Below are 20,788 nucleotides of genomic sequence, written 5' to 3'. Positions count from 1 at the left end.
AGAGGAGTAACAGAGTTTGTCCTGTGCAGCTGTAGGAGGTTTATTGAACATGGCAAACCTAAAAATAGGGATCTTACCTGAAATAATGGAAAGGAGTAATTGCTTTTTACTTGGGGTATGAGAAATATATGTAGAAAGAGTAAAAGCATAATGATATGTTTCCCAATACAAGTATAAATAACAGATGCAACTAAAAGAAAAGGTAGGTTTTGGATTTTGATGATATCAATTGATACCATGTGGCTAGCATGTTTAATTTCAATACTTCTCCTTTCCTCGTGGTTGAAGAACCAAAGATCTTCTTTCCAATGCCTTAGCTCATCTCCTCAAGCCAACCTCAGTGCTTTATTCCTAATGGGAATTCCTCACAACACGCATTTTTTGCATACTGATTATTGCCATGTTCTTCTATTCTCTCTCACTGGTAAATTCATTTATCAGTGAAATACCACATTCACACCAAATTGGAAAGAAACAACAACAAAAGAATTCCCACCTGGTTTTCTGCTCGGGAATTAGGAACAACACTAATGAGATATTTTTCAATGGCAACCATGAGCTGACAAAAAAAATCTGCTCTGTGTCTCTCTGGGCACAGTGTAGCTACCTGTCCTAAGAAGAATGGCACTCAGTTTTGTGTAGATGGTGGAGTCTGAAATAACAACTATTGAAAAGTTTGGGGGAAATTAGAAGCTTCTGAGCAGATTTCACTTTGCAGTCCCCCAAATGTAAGCCAGATGGAAGATGGTGAATGACATCTTCAAAGGTGGTAATATTGTGCCATAAACTTTGGTGAGATTAGCCACTTAGGAAGAACCATTTTCATCTGTAGCCTCAAATATATGTGAAAAAAAATTTATATTCCAGTGGTAGTCAGAGATGGCATTTACAAACATAACTAACTCCTGTGTATGTTCCTGAGGAGTTAGCTACATGTCCTTGAGTGAACACACACATGCACACACATTATATATGGGGATATGTGCCTTTTTTTGGTGAGAAGATTCATACCTTCTATTAGATTCTCAAAAAGCTATCACTTATATAAGATTAAGAGCTGTTACTCTTCCTTGTCTTTCTCCCACTTAACAAAATACATGAAAATTCAAGTAAATGATAGTTGCCATAATGAATGGAACAATTTTGATAAATTCTAAATATTTTACTCACACGATACTTTAACTATTCCTAATAAAAGACTTCAAAACTGATCGTTAGTAGCGTGAGCTACCAAGATTGAAATTTGCTGTTCTACTAAGCTATACATGTAGAATCAGAGAGGTACAGACTTTCAGATTTGGTTTTCAGAGTTCCCTTAGAACAGATGGTTTCCAAATCTGTTTTGTGTAAAAAACACAATGGAACCCTTTTCTCAAAGTGTCATACAAAAATTCCAATATATAAAACACACACGTGCACAAAAACTGCTGTGATCAAAGTCATCTATGACCTTGGATGGTCCCGGCTCAGCCTCTTTCTCACTTACCCCACAGTTCAGATAGAGAGCCACCCAGAGTTTTCTCTCTTTTATAATGTTATTTTCTGCATTATCTGTTGTGGTTATTTCAATATTTTATTAGCTAATTTTCAAAGCATGAATTATGTCATGGAGCTTCTTATGAGAGAGTCAGAAACTAAAGGTCTCGTTTGACTCCCTGTTAAGTTTTGCTCATGTTGATCTGAATGCTCACACTATTGATCTTTGAGTCAGATAGATTTGAGATAGAATCATGCCTCTGTCATTATTAGCTGTGTGATCTTAGGCAAGTGCCAGAACTGCTTTATGCTTCAGTTTCCTTATCTGGGAATTGGGATAAAAATTAAAGTAATTATGGTGATGATGGTAATAATAGCAATGATGGTAGTAATAATAATAATAATAATCATGGTAATACATTGCCCACAGTGTTGCTATGAGGTTTAAATGAAAGAGTGCTCGTGACAGGTCATTTTTTTAATAACCTAAATTCATTTCTGATAACCCTGCTTCTAGCTAAAAACTATTAAATATAAATATGGTTCTATTAATTTTAATGGGAAATTATGATGCTTTTGATTCCAATCTTAGGCATGGATTTTCAAATTGTCAGAGATAGGAAAAAATACATCAATTGCATAATGGAAAAAAGTTCATTTAAGTAACAAATGACTATTTGAAAATAAATTGACATGATTTGTATGTAAAATTTAATGTAACAGAGGCTTGCTTACTCACTGAAGGAGTAAGGGAAGGGTGGATAATGGAGAGTTGTAAAAGAGGGTGCAAAGAGCTGTTCTTTAGAAGTGTGTTTTATTTATTTATCTATCCATTTATTTATTTATCAACTTGACTGAGGTATAATTGGCATGCAATATTGTAAGATATTTAAAGTGTACATTATAGTAATTTGATATATGTATACGTTGTGAAAGGAATCCCCCATCTAGTTAATTATCCTATCCATCACCTCACATATTTGCCTTTTTTATTTTTGGCAAGAACCTTGACGTTATACTCTCTCATCAAATTTCAATTATACAGTGCGGTGTTATCAACTGTAGTCACCCTGTTATACATCAGATCCTCAGATCTTCTTCATCTTATAGCTGAAAGTTTATACCCTTTTACCAAACCTCTTCCTATTTCCCCCAGGCCCCCAGCCCTTGGTAACCACTTTTCTACTCTCTGTTGCTATGAATTTGACTTTTTTTTTTTTTTTTAAAGATTCACAAATAAGTGATACCATGTAGTATTTTGTCTTTCTGTCCCTGGCTTATTTCACTTAGCGTAATGCTCTCAAGAGTTCATCCATGTTGTTGCAAATGAGAGGAGATATATATATATCCTATATATCCTATAGGAGCTCAGATTAAGTTCAGCATATATCTAAACACACATACATGCATATATATATATGTATGTATATATATATAATTTCTGAGCTATGATGTATGTATGTATATATGTGTGTATGTATGCAATCTCACATCTTCTTTATCCATTCATCAGTGATGCACACTTAGATTGTTTCCATATCTTGGCCATTGTGAATAATGCAGCAGTGAACATGGGGGTCCAGGTATCTCTTCTAATCCTATTTTCATTTCTTTTGGATATATCTTTATATCCAAGTGCATTATTTTTTAAACTATTTTCTTCAACAAATTTTCACCTTTCGGGGCCATTGGTGATCTTGCCTCAAACTGCACTTAACAATTTTGTAGTGCAGAAAAAATTCTTATACTTAAAAGCTACAACAATGGTACTCTGAAACACATGGAAACAAAATACATGCAAAGCAAAGTAGAGAGTCTTAGACAGTGCTACCCTGTCATCACACTTGCTTGGCATCTATATGCAAAGCAAACTCATTTAAATTCATTCAAATGTAACTCATTCAAATTTATTCTTCATGATATTTTCTAACTGGAAACTTTGGTGTCAAGTAAATTGGTGAATATGTCATTGCCTGAAGCCATAATGTTGAAATAGTACCTTCCATACTGTATTTATTTAACATGTTTTAAGAAGAAAAAAGTCATCATACTGAAAGCAAGGGAGTCAATGTCCAAAAAGCAGTATGACTTTTCGAGATGGTACTTACTCTTTAATTGAACAGCCAGCATGTGTGGTTAACTGTATTCTGCACAGTTCCAGACACCAGAGTAAGAGATTAACAAATGTTAATTATCTCCCTTCTTTCCGCACCTATTCCCTTCCTCCTTTTCTTTCCATATTTTTGCCATCTCTAGATAGTACATTTAAAACTCCAACTTCACAGAGTAACTCAAAAAGGGCTCACAATTTCTATGAACTGCAAAACAATGCCCCGAAACCATACAAAACAGTGTCTCTCCTTAATCTCTGCAAAAAGTCAAACTGACTTCAAATCTGCATCGAGGCTGTGTCTTTTTCCTACGAATATTGAAATATTTCATAGGCACATCATGTTGTTTTCCAACATCCCTGTGAGGTATAGTGATAAATATGTACTGTTGTTTATATGAAGAAACAGTGAGGCAAAATGAGCTCTCCAGGTTTACAAAAACTGGATTCCAACAATGTCACTGCCTATCTGTATTACCTTGTTTGCTCATTTATGCTTTTCTCAGTGTGAGCACATTGAATAGAGACAGCAGAGGTTCAAACAAACATCTCTTTCCCCATTGGTATTCCCCGCCTCAAAAGTTAAAATTACTAGAAGCCGCTGTTTGATATTCTCCCATTAGAAACTCACAATGTATTGCTCATTCTGCATTCTAGTCACTGTGTATTCACAGACTCATGTAAGCAAGTATCCACACCTAGGGACCTTCTCCTTTTTGCCAACCCTGTGCATTTGAGAACACACCCATCTCTAAGAGTGGCTCGTTGCTGCTGTTGTACTGAATGTGGTAGATGGAGGATTCCTAAAAGGCTAGGGAGTTATAGTTTGAAATCTGCTGCGGTAGTTGTAAGCATGTGATTTATAGACTTCAACTTCAGGGAGCATAATTGACTCATAAGGTTCCCAGCTGTGCATGCTGAAATCAATTAATGTGTTTGAACAGGGTTCCCCTGGGCTATTCCTAACCAGTGATGGAGCACAGCATGGTTCCTAAAGCAGAGTTGTCCCTGGGAGACATGGCCTGGTGGCAGACTTTCTTTGGACTGGAGAGAAGTCTAGGATACTTCCATCTATCCTTCCTTCCCTCCTTCCTTCCCTCTCTTCTTCGCTTTGGAACAGACTTCCATCCTGGTGGGATGGCTTTCACATCTTACTTATGTCAAATAAGAAATAGACCCAGATTTAGGTAAGGAGAGACTTTATTGAAAAGGACTATTACAGTGAGGGGAGAAGACTAATGAATTCAGGAGAACTCTCTGACCATGAGAGTTGCAAGATTAGGCAGAAAAAAGCTTCTCTTTTAGGGGGAGGAGTAAATAAGACTAGAAAAAATGAGGTATGGGTAAGTGGGATGAGTGAGTGGTGTGATCAGACAATTGATCAGAGAACATTATCCTCTGAGGTTAGCTGATTCTTGGAGGGGTTGTTAAGAAGGGATTGTTTTCTGTTCTAGTTCTCAAGGGTGGGCCAAATTTCAGGGGCCTAGGAGTAGGTAGTGAAGCCTGACTCAAGTTTGGTGAAGTTCAGTTAATGGGCATTTTATGCAGTTGGACAGTGGTGATAAACAGTTCAGCCATTAATTTATGACCCAAAAATGAGAATATGTAGTCTGTGTCTCTTTGTCATAAGTAACAAGGGTTTCATTCACCAGTTCTAAGTCAAGGGAGAAGGGTGGTTCTTTGTAGTAAGCCATTTCTTGGAACACAAAATTGGGGTGGGTTTCTTGACTCTCACTGTTTTCCAGAAGCATAGAGCTCAGGTTAAGTTCAGCATTGTCATTTGGCTTCCTTCCCATTTTGCCTCATGGGCTTTTCCCTGAGTAAAAACTTTTGTACGCTTAATCCTTTCTTACTGTCTGCTTCTTGGAGGATCTGGACTAACACATGTTTCTTATATGCCTTTTTTGGCCTTCTCCATTAGAATAACACTATGCCAGTGGTTCTCAAATTTTATTATGCATAGAAATGGTATGTAGAGCTTGCTACATGCAGACTCCTAGAGACCAGTTTGAAGATTTCAGAGATCTGGGGTGGAGCCAGGAATTAAAGCATTCAAGTCAGTTGTGAGACGTCTTCAAACCGCCCATTGAACAATACTGCTGAAATGAGTCTTTGCAATGTAGGAAGGGTTTATGTAATTGCATGGGAATGTATATGTTGATTAAGCTTTACAGTAATTTTCATCTCTCATAGGAATGTCTATTTGATATAAAAATCCACTGATTTTCCCTGACTGGCTATTTTGGCCTTGCTCCTACTAGTTGTATAGTGTGATATTTTGGAGCCCTGGCTCTGGAACTTTGAGTGCCAGGATTTGAATTCTACTCCATCCTTCCTGATTTTGTAACCTTGGACACATTGTTTAACTTCTCTGTAAAATAGCTATGTCAATGAATTTTTATGAAGATTAAATTAGTATATGTAAAGTACTTACTATTCTATCTAGCACTGTCATGAGGTCTCAATGAACGTTCATCATATCTGCTACAATTATTAACCATGAATTTCACTAGCTAGCATTTATTGAATACTCTATGGGTCAGGCACTGGGCCAAGTGATTTGCAAGAATCAGCTCATTTAATTCTCTCGCTATAGGACTGAGTTTCGGTCCTGTAACAAAGAGGCTCTGCAACCAAAACTGTTGTTTGCCTCACCCCTCATGGTGCTTGTTATTATGTATTGTATTCATTTGTATACAGATCTGTTTCTTCCACCAGTAATGAGGTAGAGAGGCCAGGAAGTAGGTCCAGAGTATTGTTATATACACAGATTAGTCTATTTCAGTCAACCCAAAATTCTGTTTCATTCAAGAAACAGATTTCATCAATTCAATGATGAAAAAGAAAACTCCAGTTCATTAAGAATGTGAAAACCTTAGAGAAGAATTTATTCCTGCTCCATCTCCCTGCTCTCTCCAGGCCTCAAATGCTCTTCAGTATACTCTTTGGAACTCATAGTCCTTCGGCAGCCTGAACCTTATCCAAAGCTTATTTCTAAGAGCTTTAATTTTAATGGCTCTTTACCTAAACAATACAGGGTCATTCATTTCTCATTTTTTGATTGTAGACATTTTATCCTAAATGTCAAAGAGCTGAGAACTTAATTTTTCCTTTCCTTTCCTTTTTTCTTTCTTTCTTTCTTTCTTTCTTTCTTTCTTTCTTTTTCTTTCTTCTTTCTTTCTTTCTTTCTTTTTTTCTTTCTTTTTTCTTCTTTCTTTTTCTTTTCTCTTTCTTTTTTTCTTTTCTTTCTTTCTTTCTTTCTTTCTTCTTCTTCTTTCTTTCTCTTTTCTTTTTTCTTTCTTTCTTCTTCTTCTTCTTTCTTTTTTCTTTCTTTCTTTCTTTCTTTCTCTTCTTTCTCTTTCTCTCTTTCTCTCTTCTCTCTCTCTCTTTCTCTTTCTTTCTTTCTTTTCTTTCTTTCTTTCTTTCTTTCTTCTTTCTTTCTTCTTTCTTTCTTTCTTTCTTTTTCTTTCTTTCTTTCTAGAAATTGAGTGTTTTAGTTATGTGTCAGCTTGCAGCAACAGATAAAACTAGAAAAATAGCAGCATAACTCCCTTTTTTGTTGTTGTAGAAATGTCATTGCAACTCTAGGCCATGATTCAACATGTACATTATGAGACTCCAGACAAGAAATCTGATCCAGCAAAACTCAGAGAGCTAAAAAGAAGAGACAAGGAAGCAGAGACCACTGCTTTGTCTGAGGGACACAACTATTTTTAATCCATAAGATTTTTCAGTTAATAATGTTTTATTTATGTATTTTCCTGGGAGGAAACTTAAGACCAAATTTGCAGCCCTCATCTTCTTACAAATATGATTTGTTTCCTTTGTTTTTTTTTAAAGATTCTATTTATTTATTTGACAGAGAGAGACACAGTGAGAGAGGGAACACAAGCAGGGGGAGTGGGAGAGGGAGAAGCAGGCCTCCCATGGAGCAGGGAGCCCGATGTGATGCGGGACTCGATCCCAGGACCCTGGGGTCATGACCTGAGCCGAAGGCAGACGCTTTATGACTGAGCCACCAAGGCGCCCCTGTTTCCTTTGTTTTTCAGGACCTTCTACCTGAGGGGTTCTCACTTCACTTTAACAAAGGTCTTGTGTGTTTCATCCAGGGAAATTCCTTTCGGGTCTGGCTCTATTAATACTATGGATACAATGGAACATCTAACTGGCTTTGAGGTTACTGTGTTCTAATTCAGGGGGAGAATTTCATCAGTGAAAAGTTTTTCAAACCTATAGTAATCATTATGTGAATTGCACGGATTACTTCCTGCACCTCTGAGAAATTTCAGTATGGTGAATAAAGAATCATACTCTACTTCTATTCTATGTTCTAGAGATTTATATTATGATTAGTTTAGTTCATGATGGTGAGGAATTTAGTAGTTATGTACCAAATTTAATGAATTTGTTGAGTAGAAATGTTTCTCTTTCTGAGTTAGGTAAATCTCTTAGATGCTAATTCAAGAAATCCATGTATTCAGATTAAAATCTAAATCTCAGGAGCAAGATGAAATGAGCACACACTAATCATTATTTTGGGAAGGCATTAGATTAAGAGCCAAGGACATTAAATCTACAAGGGGCAGCTGCTTCACACACACACACACACACACATACAGTCAAATAAGGAAAGTAACAATCACAATTTATGAGTAAATGTAGTTATGCTATTTAGCACTTACCATCAACCCTGGGATGACATAAATAGTGACTGGGGATTCTCAAAACTTTTGCCTTTCCATGCTGTGGCCTAGGACACTTGAGGAAAAAGTGCAATGCTAAAATCAAACAAAATTAAATATAAATAATTAGATAAATATACATTTTTACCTTAACACACATATGTAAAACCATTAACCTGGATCCTCTTTAAAATTATGGAGAAATTAATTAATGATGATTTATTTCTCATTGTTCATCCTATCAAAATTCACCTCTGGTAAAATTGTATATATTAAGTAATACCCAGAGGCATGTTAGCATGTTCAAATCCATCCACTTGAAAATCAGAAAGAACGAAGTGGGTTAAGATAGGGCAATTCTGTCTTTCCTTGATTTCCTCTGACAACCTGGAGTTTACCAAAAGTGACAACTAGAACCAGCTATCAGTGAAGCTCTCTGTTTATAACTTGACTGAAAGACTAGTTTGAAATAAGTTCCTAGATAGGTCTTTTCTTTTAGCTTGGTCACCTCTGAGGTTTTTCCCTGTCATTGGAGGTATCCATCTAAATAAAAGGGGGTGGGTGTAGGGCTTCCTAACGTTGGTTATTTCTTCTCAAATGTTTGACCCATCCCGAGAATGTCCACAAGCCACCAGACAATCTCATGCCTCCTGACATAAAATTAAAGAGAATAGAGTAGATGATAGCCATTCCTGGATGGATTGAGGAATTGGCTTCCTTTCATATTCTCAACTCTTGTAGGAATACCATAGAATCTGTTACAAGAGTTCAGGAATGAGACATGTCTCACATCCCCATTGAAGCTCCTAGAAACAGGGCTTTCTTTTTTTGTTGTTGTTTTGTTTTATTTTTTTGGATAGTGTCATCTGACATTTGTGAATATGGTAAGTATTCCAGTTTTTATATTTATTTTTCTTATCTCCCCAGCATGATCTTGATATCCTTTTATCTGTGTTTAAACTGAAAAAAAAAAAAAAAAGAGTAACTGATGGTTGATTCACAAGTGAGAATCTTGCCCTTTGTCCTATACTGATTTTGAAATCCTTACGTGTTATGGAAGGAGCCATTGGCTGCCTAACATTCAACCTTGAGTTGCATTCCACTGAGAGCCTTTCCTGACATTGGACTATCACCATTATCCCCAAATCACAGCATTTCCCTTCTTCTTAAAACTCTTGGGTAGGAATGTGCTTTAAGTTCTTCTCCTTTGAAATCTTGACCTCTTGAGCGAATATATGCACAGGACTCCATACAATGTTAGGGGATTGTTATCTGAGAATCTTACGTTAACTGCAGTTTTAATTTTGTGAAAAGGATAATGGGTCATTCCTACTCCTAGGAATTCTTCCTTTATTAAAATCATCTTCCTTGACATAAATTTATCTCAGGATTATCATACAACCCAGAGTGATTATATTGTTTCAGCTTTGTCTCTACTGACATTCTTAACCATTATGGGAGCACCCCTATGACTACTCTTTCTCATCTCGTTTAAGTTTCATTAGAGAAATGGGTAATATTTCACTCTGAGGATGACTTCCTGATTTATCTCCTGTGAGATCCTTGCCCATTATGGGAGTGACCCGTCAGCCCCATAACCCCTAAAGGCCATTCTATTTTAATCTCATTGAAGGAAGAATTGTGAGAGGATATAACCAATTTTTATGCCTGATTTCCTAATTCGTAAAATTATCAAATGAGGTTTATAAAATACAGTGATCACAGCTGCATGATGACTTAGTGTTTGGAAGGACAAAGGATGCTGAAAGTCAAATTAAAAACACATAGTGCAAAAACTAGCCCACAGCTCTTCCCTCTTTTTAATCCTTTTTTTTAAAGATTTTATTTATTTATTCATGAGAGACAGAGAGAGAGAGAGAGAGAAAGGCAGAGGGAGAAGCAGGCTCCCAAGGAGCAGGGAGCCCAATGCGGGACTCGATCCCAGGACCCTGGGATCATGACCTGAGTCGAAGTCAGACGCTTAGCCATCTGAGCCACCCAGGTGCCCTCTTTCTAATCTTGATGTGATTTTTATCTTAGGGACCTTATTTCTTCCCCTGTGTTATGATTTTGATCATGTCCGTTCCCCCGATAGTTCTCAATAATTTGAATTCAAAGGGAGCTTGGCTGATGTCTCTGTTTCTTAATTTCCACATGTGCCCTGTACTCCATACTTAATTTTGACGATCGCCTTCCTTTGCATGCTTCTAGTGCTGCATCTTCCAACATTTTTCTCAGCTCAGCCAAAATAAGATTTCTATTTTATAGGACATGCCCTTGCTTTGGATTCATATTATCATCTTTTCCAAAAGAACATCAGGACCACATAGGACACTAGAGCTGTGTTCTCCATGGTACTGAGGAAGGAACCTAAAGACAAAACCAATTGTTTTTAAGAGTTTTCAGCTTTTCTACTTTTATCAGTTCATGTTACGTAAAAATGAATAAATGACACTTTAATTATGCTTTCAGATGTTACTAAATTGGGAATGTTGCAAACCTTAGGAAAGAGAGAGGAATGGTACTACAGGGACTAGCGAGGTTCAGCTCTGTGGGTGGATAAAACCAAGAGAACAAAATCACCCCAGAAAAAAGTTCTAAGCAATTCAAAACTATGCTGTATTTATGTGCATATGTATATATGTGAGTTTCTCTGTGCATCTTTTTATTACACTATTTAAGTTTAAACACAAAATTTAATTGGGGGAAAGAAAGCCAGGACTGGCCATAATAATCTAAGGTACCTAGTGCTTCCTCTTTGCATTGGTTTGACCTTGGAATTGGCCTTTATCAAATAAGAAGTTCTCTTTTCTCATTTATAAAATGAAGGGACTGCATAAAATTTATGAGCCCACCAGTCTTTAAAAGTACATGAATAAATATTTGAGTTATGGTTTTTATGGCAAGTACAGTATGGGACATGTAGCCATTTGAAAATAACTAGGAAATTAAATTTTCTCTGCTGATGCTGTTATTCTTCAAGTGAGTGTCCCTTATGACTTCTCTACATTGTTCCACTTTTCATCAGAAATTAGCTTTGTTCAGGTTCAAGCTATACTGATGACTTTAGCCAAAAGGTGCACATATATTTTGGCCTCATGATACCTATGGGATGGAGGGCATTCTTGGACATTATTTGAAAAAAAAAAATGGGCACCAAAACTAATATCCACAAGTTGACCTAAGGATGATCTGCCTAATTATACAAAATTTAGTTGAACCTTGGGGAAATTTGATCATTATAAATGTAGGAAGTACCGAGAGACCAATTACTTGAAACTGATGAGAGTCAAGTGTTTAGAAATAAGCAGAGTTTCTAGGACAGTAAGTTCACCGATAGAATGATTCACCGCCCCAGGAGGGTGCCACCCACAATATAGTCTATATTTCATATCCCTCTGAGTTATAGCCTGATGAAGTTAGAGCAGATTAGGTTAGGAATCCTAAAGTTCTAATCCCAAACCTATAGTTACAAATAACAACATCATAGTCCCTCCTTCCCATCACCCCCCTTATCCCAAATTTCAGCTTCCCTATCTAAAACAGAAATAAGTTAGTCCAGAGTAGTAGTGAACTGTAGCCTCCAGGGGCCCACGGTGTTAGAGGAAGGGACCTTAAATTCTTACGTTAATGAAGATGCTTGAGCTTTTGCTCTTGGGTGAGTTAGAGAACAGCTATGCTTTTAGTGGATATAGGGTAGTGAAGAGGAGGAATGAGTTTCAGGTTTAATAGTGGTAGAAGAAAGAGTACTCAACTGGGAAAGAGTACTTGAATTTTCATGCTTATTTACTCATTTACCACTTACTAGCACTATGATGTATTTGAACCAATGTTTTCTCAACTGCTACATAAGAATTTTACTCTTAATTTTGTTATAAAGACAGGATTGAAAAAAAGCTATCAGACATCCAGGTGTTATATTCCAGGCAGTTTGAAAATAGTCTTGCAGTGTCTAAGAGTACAGAAGTAAAGGAAGGTGGTGCATAAGGAAAGGCCATTAGAATGAGTGCTTAGGGGGCACCTGGGTGGCTCAGTGGGTTAAGCGTCTGCCTTCGGCTCTGGTCATGATCCCCGGGTCCTGGGATGGAGCCCCTAATCTGGCTCCTTGCACAGCAGGGAGCCTGCTTCTCCCTCTGCCCCTCTCCCCCACTCATGCTTACTCGCTCTCTCAAAAATAAATAAATTAAAAAAAAAAGAATGGGTGCTTAGAAGATCATCAGTGACTTTCAGGTATGTGTGTGTGTGTTTGTGTGTGTGTGTGTGTTTAATGCCTCAGAATCTTAGCTGACTTTAATGCAGTGTTATGTATGATGGCATTATCTTTTCTTTAAATTAATATAGACCATTTTTGAGCAATTTATGTTTACAGAAACACTGAGCATAAAGTATAGTTTTAATATACCTCTTCAACCCTCTCCCCAATTTCTCCTGTTCCTAACATCTTTCATTATGTAGTTTGAATTAGGTAACATAATTCAGATCCCAAGAAACTGAGCAGTGAGAGTGGGTTCAAAGAGATGTAACAGAGAAAAATAGACTGCTCTTTAAGATTGTTGGTAGTAGGGGTGCCTGGGTGGCTTAGTGGGTTAAGTGTCTGACTTTGGCTCAGGTCATGATCTCAGGGTCCTGGGACCCCTCATTGGTCTCCCTGCTCAGTGGGAACCTGCTTCTCCCTCTCCCCACTCCCCACTCATGCTCTCTCTTGCTCTCTCTCTCTCAAGTAAAAAAAATCTTTAAAAAAAGATTATTGGTGGTTATGAGAACAGAGAGGAAATGATAGTCAAATAGAATAACAGGCCCCAAAGACTTTTCTGTTATTGGTAGCAACTGTTTTGACTTTTTTCTTCCTTTTTTAGTCTGGTTGTGGGTTAGGAGATTTGAAATCTGAAGAGAAATAGCCCAGGAATGAGGCCAGGGCAAAAAAGGAGAAAAGAAGAAAATGAGAAAGAACATTGGAGTGATGAGAGGAGTTGGTACTGGAATTATGGGAGAAGAATTTTCCTTGAAACTGAACAACATATTTGGAACACTTGCACTGACACTGGATAGAAAGAGTAGAAGTGAAAAAAAATGAATAGTAGAGAGATAAGGAGAGTTGAGGGTGTTTAATTCTGTTGGCCTTGATTTTTCAGTATCCTGTGGCTGAGGAAGTGAGGCTGAAGAAGGAGGGGTGTGGTTACACAGGAAGTGTTTGGTTGAGGAGAGGGAGCATGGAGGGGATATGCAGGTGGACTGTTGTATTCAAAGGCAACGGGGTGAGAGATTCTAATATACCAGAAACTGGAAGCTTTTCACCAGAGCGGTGTGTGTAGATGGGGACTTGTTTGCCAAAGGTACAAGAGTCTTTTGGAAAGAAATAGTTTGGGGTTTGGCCTTTGTCTTTCTAAGTGGTCTAGAGGAAAACTTACTCAGAAGGAGCTACCAATTTCCTCTAGTGCAGGGGCTGACATATGGTTATTGCTGCCTCCTTGAGGCTGAAGAACTTTGACATCCATCATTCAGGGCTGGTAGGGATCTTCAGGATTGACAACTTTGCGGGTCTTCAAGCCTGTTGCTTTCATTAGGTGGCATTTTGTCTTTCTCATAGGCTGAGAGGATGAGAAATGGAACAAGATATAGGCAGGCTTCTCTTTGTATGCTTTTAGCCTTTCTCCCACCAGTGGGCTCTTGTTAACTCTCTGTGGGTTGACTCAGGATCATCTCAGGAATTATTGGTTCTTTTAATCCCTTCACCTTCTATCTGAGTAGCCATTTTGAGGTTGGTCTAGCTTCCAAAGTTTTGGGGGCATATCACACCTCTCTGTTCCCATTCTCTTACCATATTTTGAACATTTCTATGGAATTCCACCACACCTCACATCTGTCTACCAATAGAGACAGGAGTGAAAAACATGTGTTTATTGGTTTATTAGTCTGTACATTTTTCAAAGCAGGTGTAAAATAGGAGGATGTGGTGGTGATCATGATAATGACTGATAATTCTTAGTGGCTTCGTACTATGTGTGAGGCACATCCTCATTTATACCCACAACAGAAACACACTTAAATATTATTCTTGTAATGCTATTCTTGTTTCCATTTTTACAGATTAGGAAATTAATTTGATTCAAAGAAGGTAGTCAGATTTTCCAAGATCACACTTTCTTATTTGCAAGTGGTGATGCCCATTTCAAATAAACCTAAGCAAATGGGAGTGTGTTGACTCACATTACTGAAATGCCTATTGGTGATCTTGTCTACAGCCCAAGAAGGACTGAGAAGCTTAACTAGTGTAATCAGAATTTACTTTCCCTCTGTGTCTTGATTTGATTTCCTCTGTGCTGGCTTCATTTCAACATAGACTCCTCCAGTATGTTGTCTGTAATGGCCAGTTTAGCTCTAAGTTTATAGTGCATTGCTTCAGCATGCAATGAGAAAAGACAGAGTGCCTCAATCTCAATAGCTTCAGAAAAGACCTTGGGAAGAGCCCTGATTGGCCAGGCTTTGGTCGTGTGCCCATCCATGATCCAATCACGGTGGCACAAGTGGGGTAGGACTTTGACTTAGTAGGTCATAGTTATACACTTGCCTTTGAAGTTCAAGGCGAACTTCACATGAATTACATGGAATATATTGCCCACCAAAAAAGGGATGTTCATGGAGGAAGGGATAGAGGGAGAGAATGCATGTAGGCAGTCAGAAATTTATTTATTTCAAAGCCGTCTACTTTCAGTCAGATGTTAAAAGATCTAGGATTTGGACACAGTTAGTCTGTCCCTACATCCAACACTATCCTGAGCAGTCCTTGTGCTAGTTGATTTGTGGAACCTATCTAATACTTATCTAATACTCTTAAACTCTTATCTAATAACCCTTGGGGGAAAACATTATTAGTCCCATGTTGTAGGTAGGGAGCTGAAGTGGAACCACAGAAAGTGACTTGCCTGATTTTATAGAAATTTCTATGTGACCAAGCCAGGAACTAAACTCAAGACTATTTGACTTTGCTTTCGGATTCCTTGCACCCAGTTATGGACATCATAGCAAGCATTATCTGAATGGTTTTTAATGTCAGCAAGTGACTGGTGATGTAGTCTATATTAACTGATTTTACATTTGACAAACAACCACAGTATCTCAGTGGCCTTCAACATAAATATTTATTTTTATTACTCATGGTCTGCTGATCAGCTGGGGCATCTATGCTTCAGGCAGGGGGTGGAGTTCAAGTTGGCTCCATCTGTTGCATTCTTGAGCCCAAGCTAGAGTAGCAGAAGCTATTCAGGGGAAGCTCTTTTTCATGGTGGATCCTTGAAATGTCAGAAAGCATCCCTCCGCTCCTTGCAAGTACATTTCCAGTCTCTGCTTGCATCCTACCCACTAATATTCCACTGGTGAAAGCAAAGATATGTGGTCCAGCTATGTAACAATGAGCTGGAGAAGTACACTCTATCCACAGTGGGAGGAGGAGAGTGAATATTCTCTGAATAATCTAAACTACCATAAGGCACTTTGAAGAAGCTAGAGTGAGGGTCCTTGATTCAGACTGTGCTATTTGTTGTTGTTTTTTCAAAATGCAACTTATTGGAAAAGCATTGCCAACCAGTAAGCCTAGAAACATGGAGGTCACAAGTTAAATGTAGGAGATGTTTGTAGTGTAATTGGCACCATATAATGATAAACCTATGAAATAGTATTATTTCTGTCTTTGAAACCTGGCTGCAACATCTTTACATATGACTGTCCAGCATGGATATGATAATCACAATATTCTTTTGTGTAATTGGGGGGCAATATATTAAGCTTTGGGGCAGTATTTTAAACTGAAATTGAAGGAGACATGTAGCTCTGGAGTGCAAAATGACTGTGACCATTGACAGCTGGGAAGCTAAATGCAACTGTTTGTTGAATTGTGAAATAATAGCTATCATTTAAAGCAGTGTTCAGGGCATTGGAACTTCAGAGATAAATTATATTCTACTAGTTTTATTCATACTAAATAGTTTAAATAGAGTAATAGCTTAAATTCATCCTATTTCAAAGTTCTTTCTACTCATGAAGGACTACAACCTGATTTTTTTACTAGCAGTATTTCCTTACTCTACCCCAAAGCCATAGAAAGCCAGCAGAGGTAGTTCTGACATTTGTGCTCAAGAAAAGGCAATATTGTTCCTAAAATTAAAACTGCAGACACTAGTATTAAGGAAAAGGGTCAGAATTTCAAGTAGAATTAAAATCACTGAGCTAGTTTTATTATCAAGGATAAGAGACACTGAATATTTTGATTGTCTGTTCAGTTAGAAGTAAACATTTCAGTGTGGGGGAGAAAAACTAGACAAAATACAAGGTATGATTTCTAACCACAGCAGAGAGAATGATCTAAAGGAAAAAGATTTGACACTAGGAATCAGAAATCCTTAATTTTACTATTAACTAGCTTTTGGATTTTGAAGGAATAATAAAACCTCTCTAGGATTTTATTTCCTTATCTTGAAAATAAGATGGTTTGTTTAGATTCACTCCAGTGACAGCTTTGATTTAAATATTATAGAATCTCAGGAAACATACTACCTAATTGGAAAGGCAGAAAACATATGAACATCTCATACATTTAATAATTATGTGTTGAATGCTTACTACTTTGTGGTAGGTTTTGCTCTTAGTGGTGGGAATGTAGTCATGGTGGAAGGGGGAAACAAAACACAACAAAACCCTGGCTCTAGAAAGCTTACATTCTGGTGGAAAACAAATAATCACATGATTTAATTTTAGGTATTAATAAATGCTGTGAAAAATTAAAATAGGTTAAAAGGAGAGAGTGACGGCAGGAGAATTTGTTTTAGATAATTAGGAAAGTTCTGTATGAGAAGATAGCCCAGGAGACTTGAATTAAATTATTGGATTAGTAATTATTCGGGGGAAAAAAATGACCTCTCTACCAAAAGCAGTGAAGGTGTTTTGATATATATAAGGACTAGCAAAAACCATAGCCTAATTATACAGTAAAACCTGTATATGACAAAATAAGAGAGTATAAACTGTATTTTGTGGCATGACATAAAGATGTATTGAACTAATCCAAGAGGAGATTAGTTGAATAATTCCTGTGATCAGGTCTTTGCTTCATTTCTCTTGTTTCATTGGTCACCAAGTTCAGAATTTTTATCTTATGTCTGCTCCTCATTTTCATTCCAGTACCCTGACTCAAACATCAGTGGACAGTGCAAAGACCATTGGCTTTGAGGCATGCTCTACTAAAAAGTAAGCCTGATCACATAACTCACTTCTGAAACATACATTTTTTTTTATATACTTTCCTATCAACTTCATTAAAAAAGTAAATTCAAACTACTTAGCATAAGAGGGCTTTTGGGACTTGTCCCTACTAACTTCTTTAGTCTCTTCAATTTCCAGACTTCCTTTCTTACCCAAATTCTATAGTCACGCTAAATTACTTGCTATTTTCCAGAATGCTGTACTGCCCCGTATCTTCATCTATGACCTCTCTATCTAACCTTTTGTCTAACTTCCTTCATGTGTTGCAGGTGTATCTGTGTTGGGAATTTTCCCTTAACCTCAGTCTGTTTCTGTAGCACCAGCATGCTATGGTAGAATTGTCTTCTTCATTATCTCTTTGCCCCACTATACTATGAGTTTTCTGAGGGTGTAGACAATGTTATTAATCTCTGTATTTCTGACATCCAGTTCAATGTCTGACTCCAAGCTCAATAAATGTTTCTAAAAATAATGAATGTGGGACATAATATATGGATTATTTAATTTTAAGAGGCAGGCTGCATTTTTTTCACCCATTATTTTGCCCCATTTGTTTTTCTTTTCCTTCTGCATTACATATCTAAGTTCATGTTTGTACATTAATCTAAGTGACCATTCCAAAAATTGGCATCTCATGCTAAAGGAAAACACAGCATATCCTATGAAAGACTGGTCTTTGCTAAGTAAGGACGGATAAGTTATTTTTTATTTAAACTCTACTCATGGGTGTCCCATTGGTCATTATCATTGAATTAGCAGTTCTTTTAGTTATTCCCACTTCATTTACTTCCAAGAACAATGAACATTTTGCTTTTGCATGTTCATATGCAGTCTGGGTCTCATGCAATGCAGCAGGACTATTTTTCTCTCTGAGGTAAACAATCTTAGATTAAGTTAGATTAAGAAACATCTCATTTACTGGTAGTCTTTTTAGATTGGTTCCCCCTGTCCTTTGATCAGTGAATATCACTTTATTCCTTTCCAGGAAGTGAGAAAGGAGTCGAGAGAGAAGATTGTAGGTCTTTTCTGTTGCTTTTCACAACCAGTGAGGTGGGTGGCATTATTTCCATTTTTGAGCTATCAAATGTGAGATTCAAATAATTCAGTGATTTGTCTGGACAGATAATTGGTGGAAGAGGTAGAATTAAACCTAAAACAATTCTCTTTTTACTCTACCATGTCCCCTCATTAAGGGATGATCTAAGCAAAAGATCTATATATTCTGATGTACAGTATCTCATAAAAATGAACACATACACACAGACACATGAAAATTAACTATACTTCCTAAATGGCAGAAATAGCTTATTGGAAAAGTTTGGAAGACAATTAAGTAGACTTTCTAGTATGAGAGTGTAGGAAAAGTCTCTGAGAACTCCTTCATAGACATCCTTGATTCTTCTGACCCAAGTACAAATTCATATTTATCACAGAAAGCAGATTTAAAAGCATGATGTGTGCAATATATACAACTGGAAGGATGGAATTAATGACTTATTTTTTTCAAAGATTTTATTTATTTGAGAGAAAGAGAGAGAGAGATTGAGAGAATAAGCAGGGGTGTGGGGGAGAGAAAGAAGCAGGCTCCCCGCAGAGCAGGGAGCCCGACATGGGACTGGATCCCAGAATCCTGGGATCATGACCTGAGCTGAAGGCAGACACTTAACCAACTGAGCAACCCAGGTGCCCCAGTTAATGACTTTATAAAGTCAACACATACATGTAACTAACATGTTTTTAAACTTGAAAGGCATGGAAATATGTACTTATATACATGGTTTCCTTATTTATTTCCTTAGATAAATTCTTGGTTTCCTTCTGGTATCACATTCTACTTGCTTGGAGAAATCTCTTCTCTCTATATAGATTTTGTAGCACAGGTGTGTTGGGGGTCACTAAGACCACTCACAGTTTTAATGATTTGCTAGAAAAACACAGAACTCAGAAAAACTGTTGAAAATACTTATGGTTACAGTTTGTTATTACAGTTTGTTACAGTGAAAGATGTAGATTAAAATCAACAAAAGTAAAAAAAAAGAAAAATCAGTAAAGGTAAAAGGCACCTGGCACAAAGTCTAAGGGAGACCAAGTGCAAATTTCCAGTTGTCCTACTGACAGTGATGAATTCTCCCAGCAATGATGTGGGACCTTATCTACGAAATGTTGCCAACCAAGGAAGCTCACCAATCCTTAGTGGCCTAGGGTTTTTATTGGGGATGAGTCACTAGGCATGGAGCACTTATAGGACTGACCTCAGTTCCTCAATCTCTAGCCCTGCCAGAGGTCAAACTAATACAGTGTGGCCCAAAGCCCCCACCATAAATCATATTGTTACAATAAACTCTCTGGCGTGGCTGAAGACCCTGGGTATTCACTGGAGTGAAGACACTCCAGTCAGAATATTGCAAAGACTTAGATATTGTCTTCCAGAAGAAAGGCCTTTCTTTGAGATGTGTAGGGTTTGAACACCCAAGTCCACTGAATTAACTGTTTACTGCCCAGTGAGCATCCCAGACCAGCTGAGTTAACCCTTTGTTGCATACCAAGCCTCCTAATAATTTTCTCAGTTTTTATTTACCTGAAAAGTCCTATGTTACCTTTATTTTATTTTATTTTATTTTGAAGTATCTTTTCACTGGATACAGAATTCTGGGCTGACAGTGTTTTTCTTTTTGTACTCCAAACATATCACACACACATGCATTCATACTTTTTATCCTGCTTGGAATTTTCTGAAATTCTGAAGTAATATTTCCACCCCCAACCACCACACTTTCTTGGTTGCTCTTAAGATTTTCTCTATGTTTTTGTTTTTCAGTGATTTTACTGTGATATATCTAGATGTCTTTTGATATGTATCTATACTGTTTCTGGTACATAGTACATCTTACATCTTGGTGTAATCACTGGTTTTATCACTACACAGGCATAGTTCAAAGATGTTGAGGGTTTGGTTCCAGACCACTGCAGTAAAGCAGATACTGCAATAAAGTGAGTCAAATGAAATTTTTGATTTCCCCATGCATATAAAAATTATGTTTACACTACAATGTGCAATAGCATTATATCTAAAAAATATACATACTTTAATTAAAAAGATACCTTTTTGCTAAAAATATGCTGACCATAATAATGAAAAAGTTTGAAATATTGCGAGAATTTCCAAAATGTGACACAGAGACTCAAAGTGAACAAATGCTATTGGAAAAATGGCACCATAGACTTGCTTGATGTAAGGTTGCCACAAACCTTTGGTTTATTAAAA

This window comes from Zalophus californianus, chromosome 11 (genome assembly GCF_009762305.2).
Source record: "Zalophus californianus isolate mZalCal1 chromosome 11, mZalCal1.pri.v2, whole genome shotgun sequence".
Taxonomy (NCBI): domain Eukaryota; kingdom Metazoa; phylum Chordata; class Mammalia; order Carnivora; family Otariidae; genus Zalophus; species Zalophus californianus.
The sequence above is the reverse complement of the archived record's forward strand: the minus strand, read 5'-3'. Positions refer to the sequence as shown.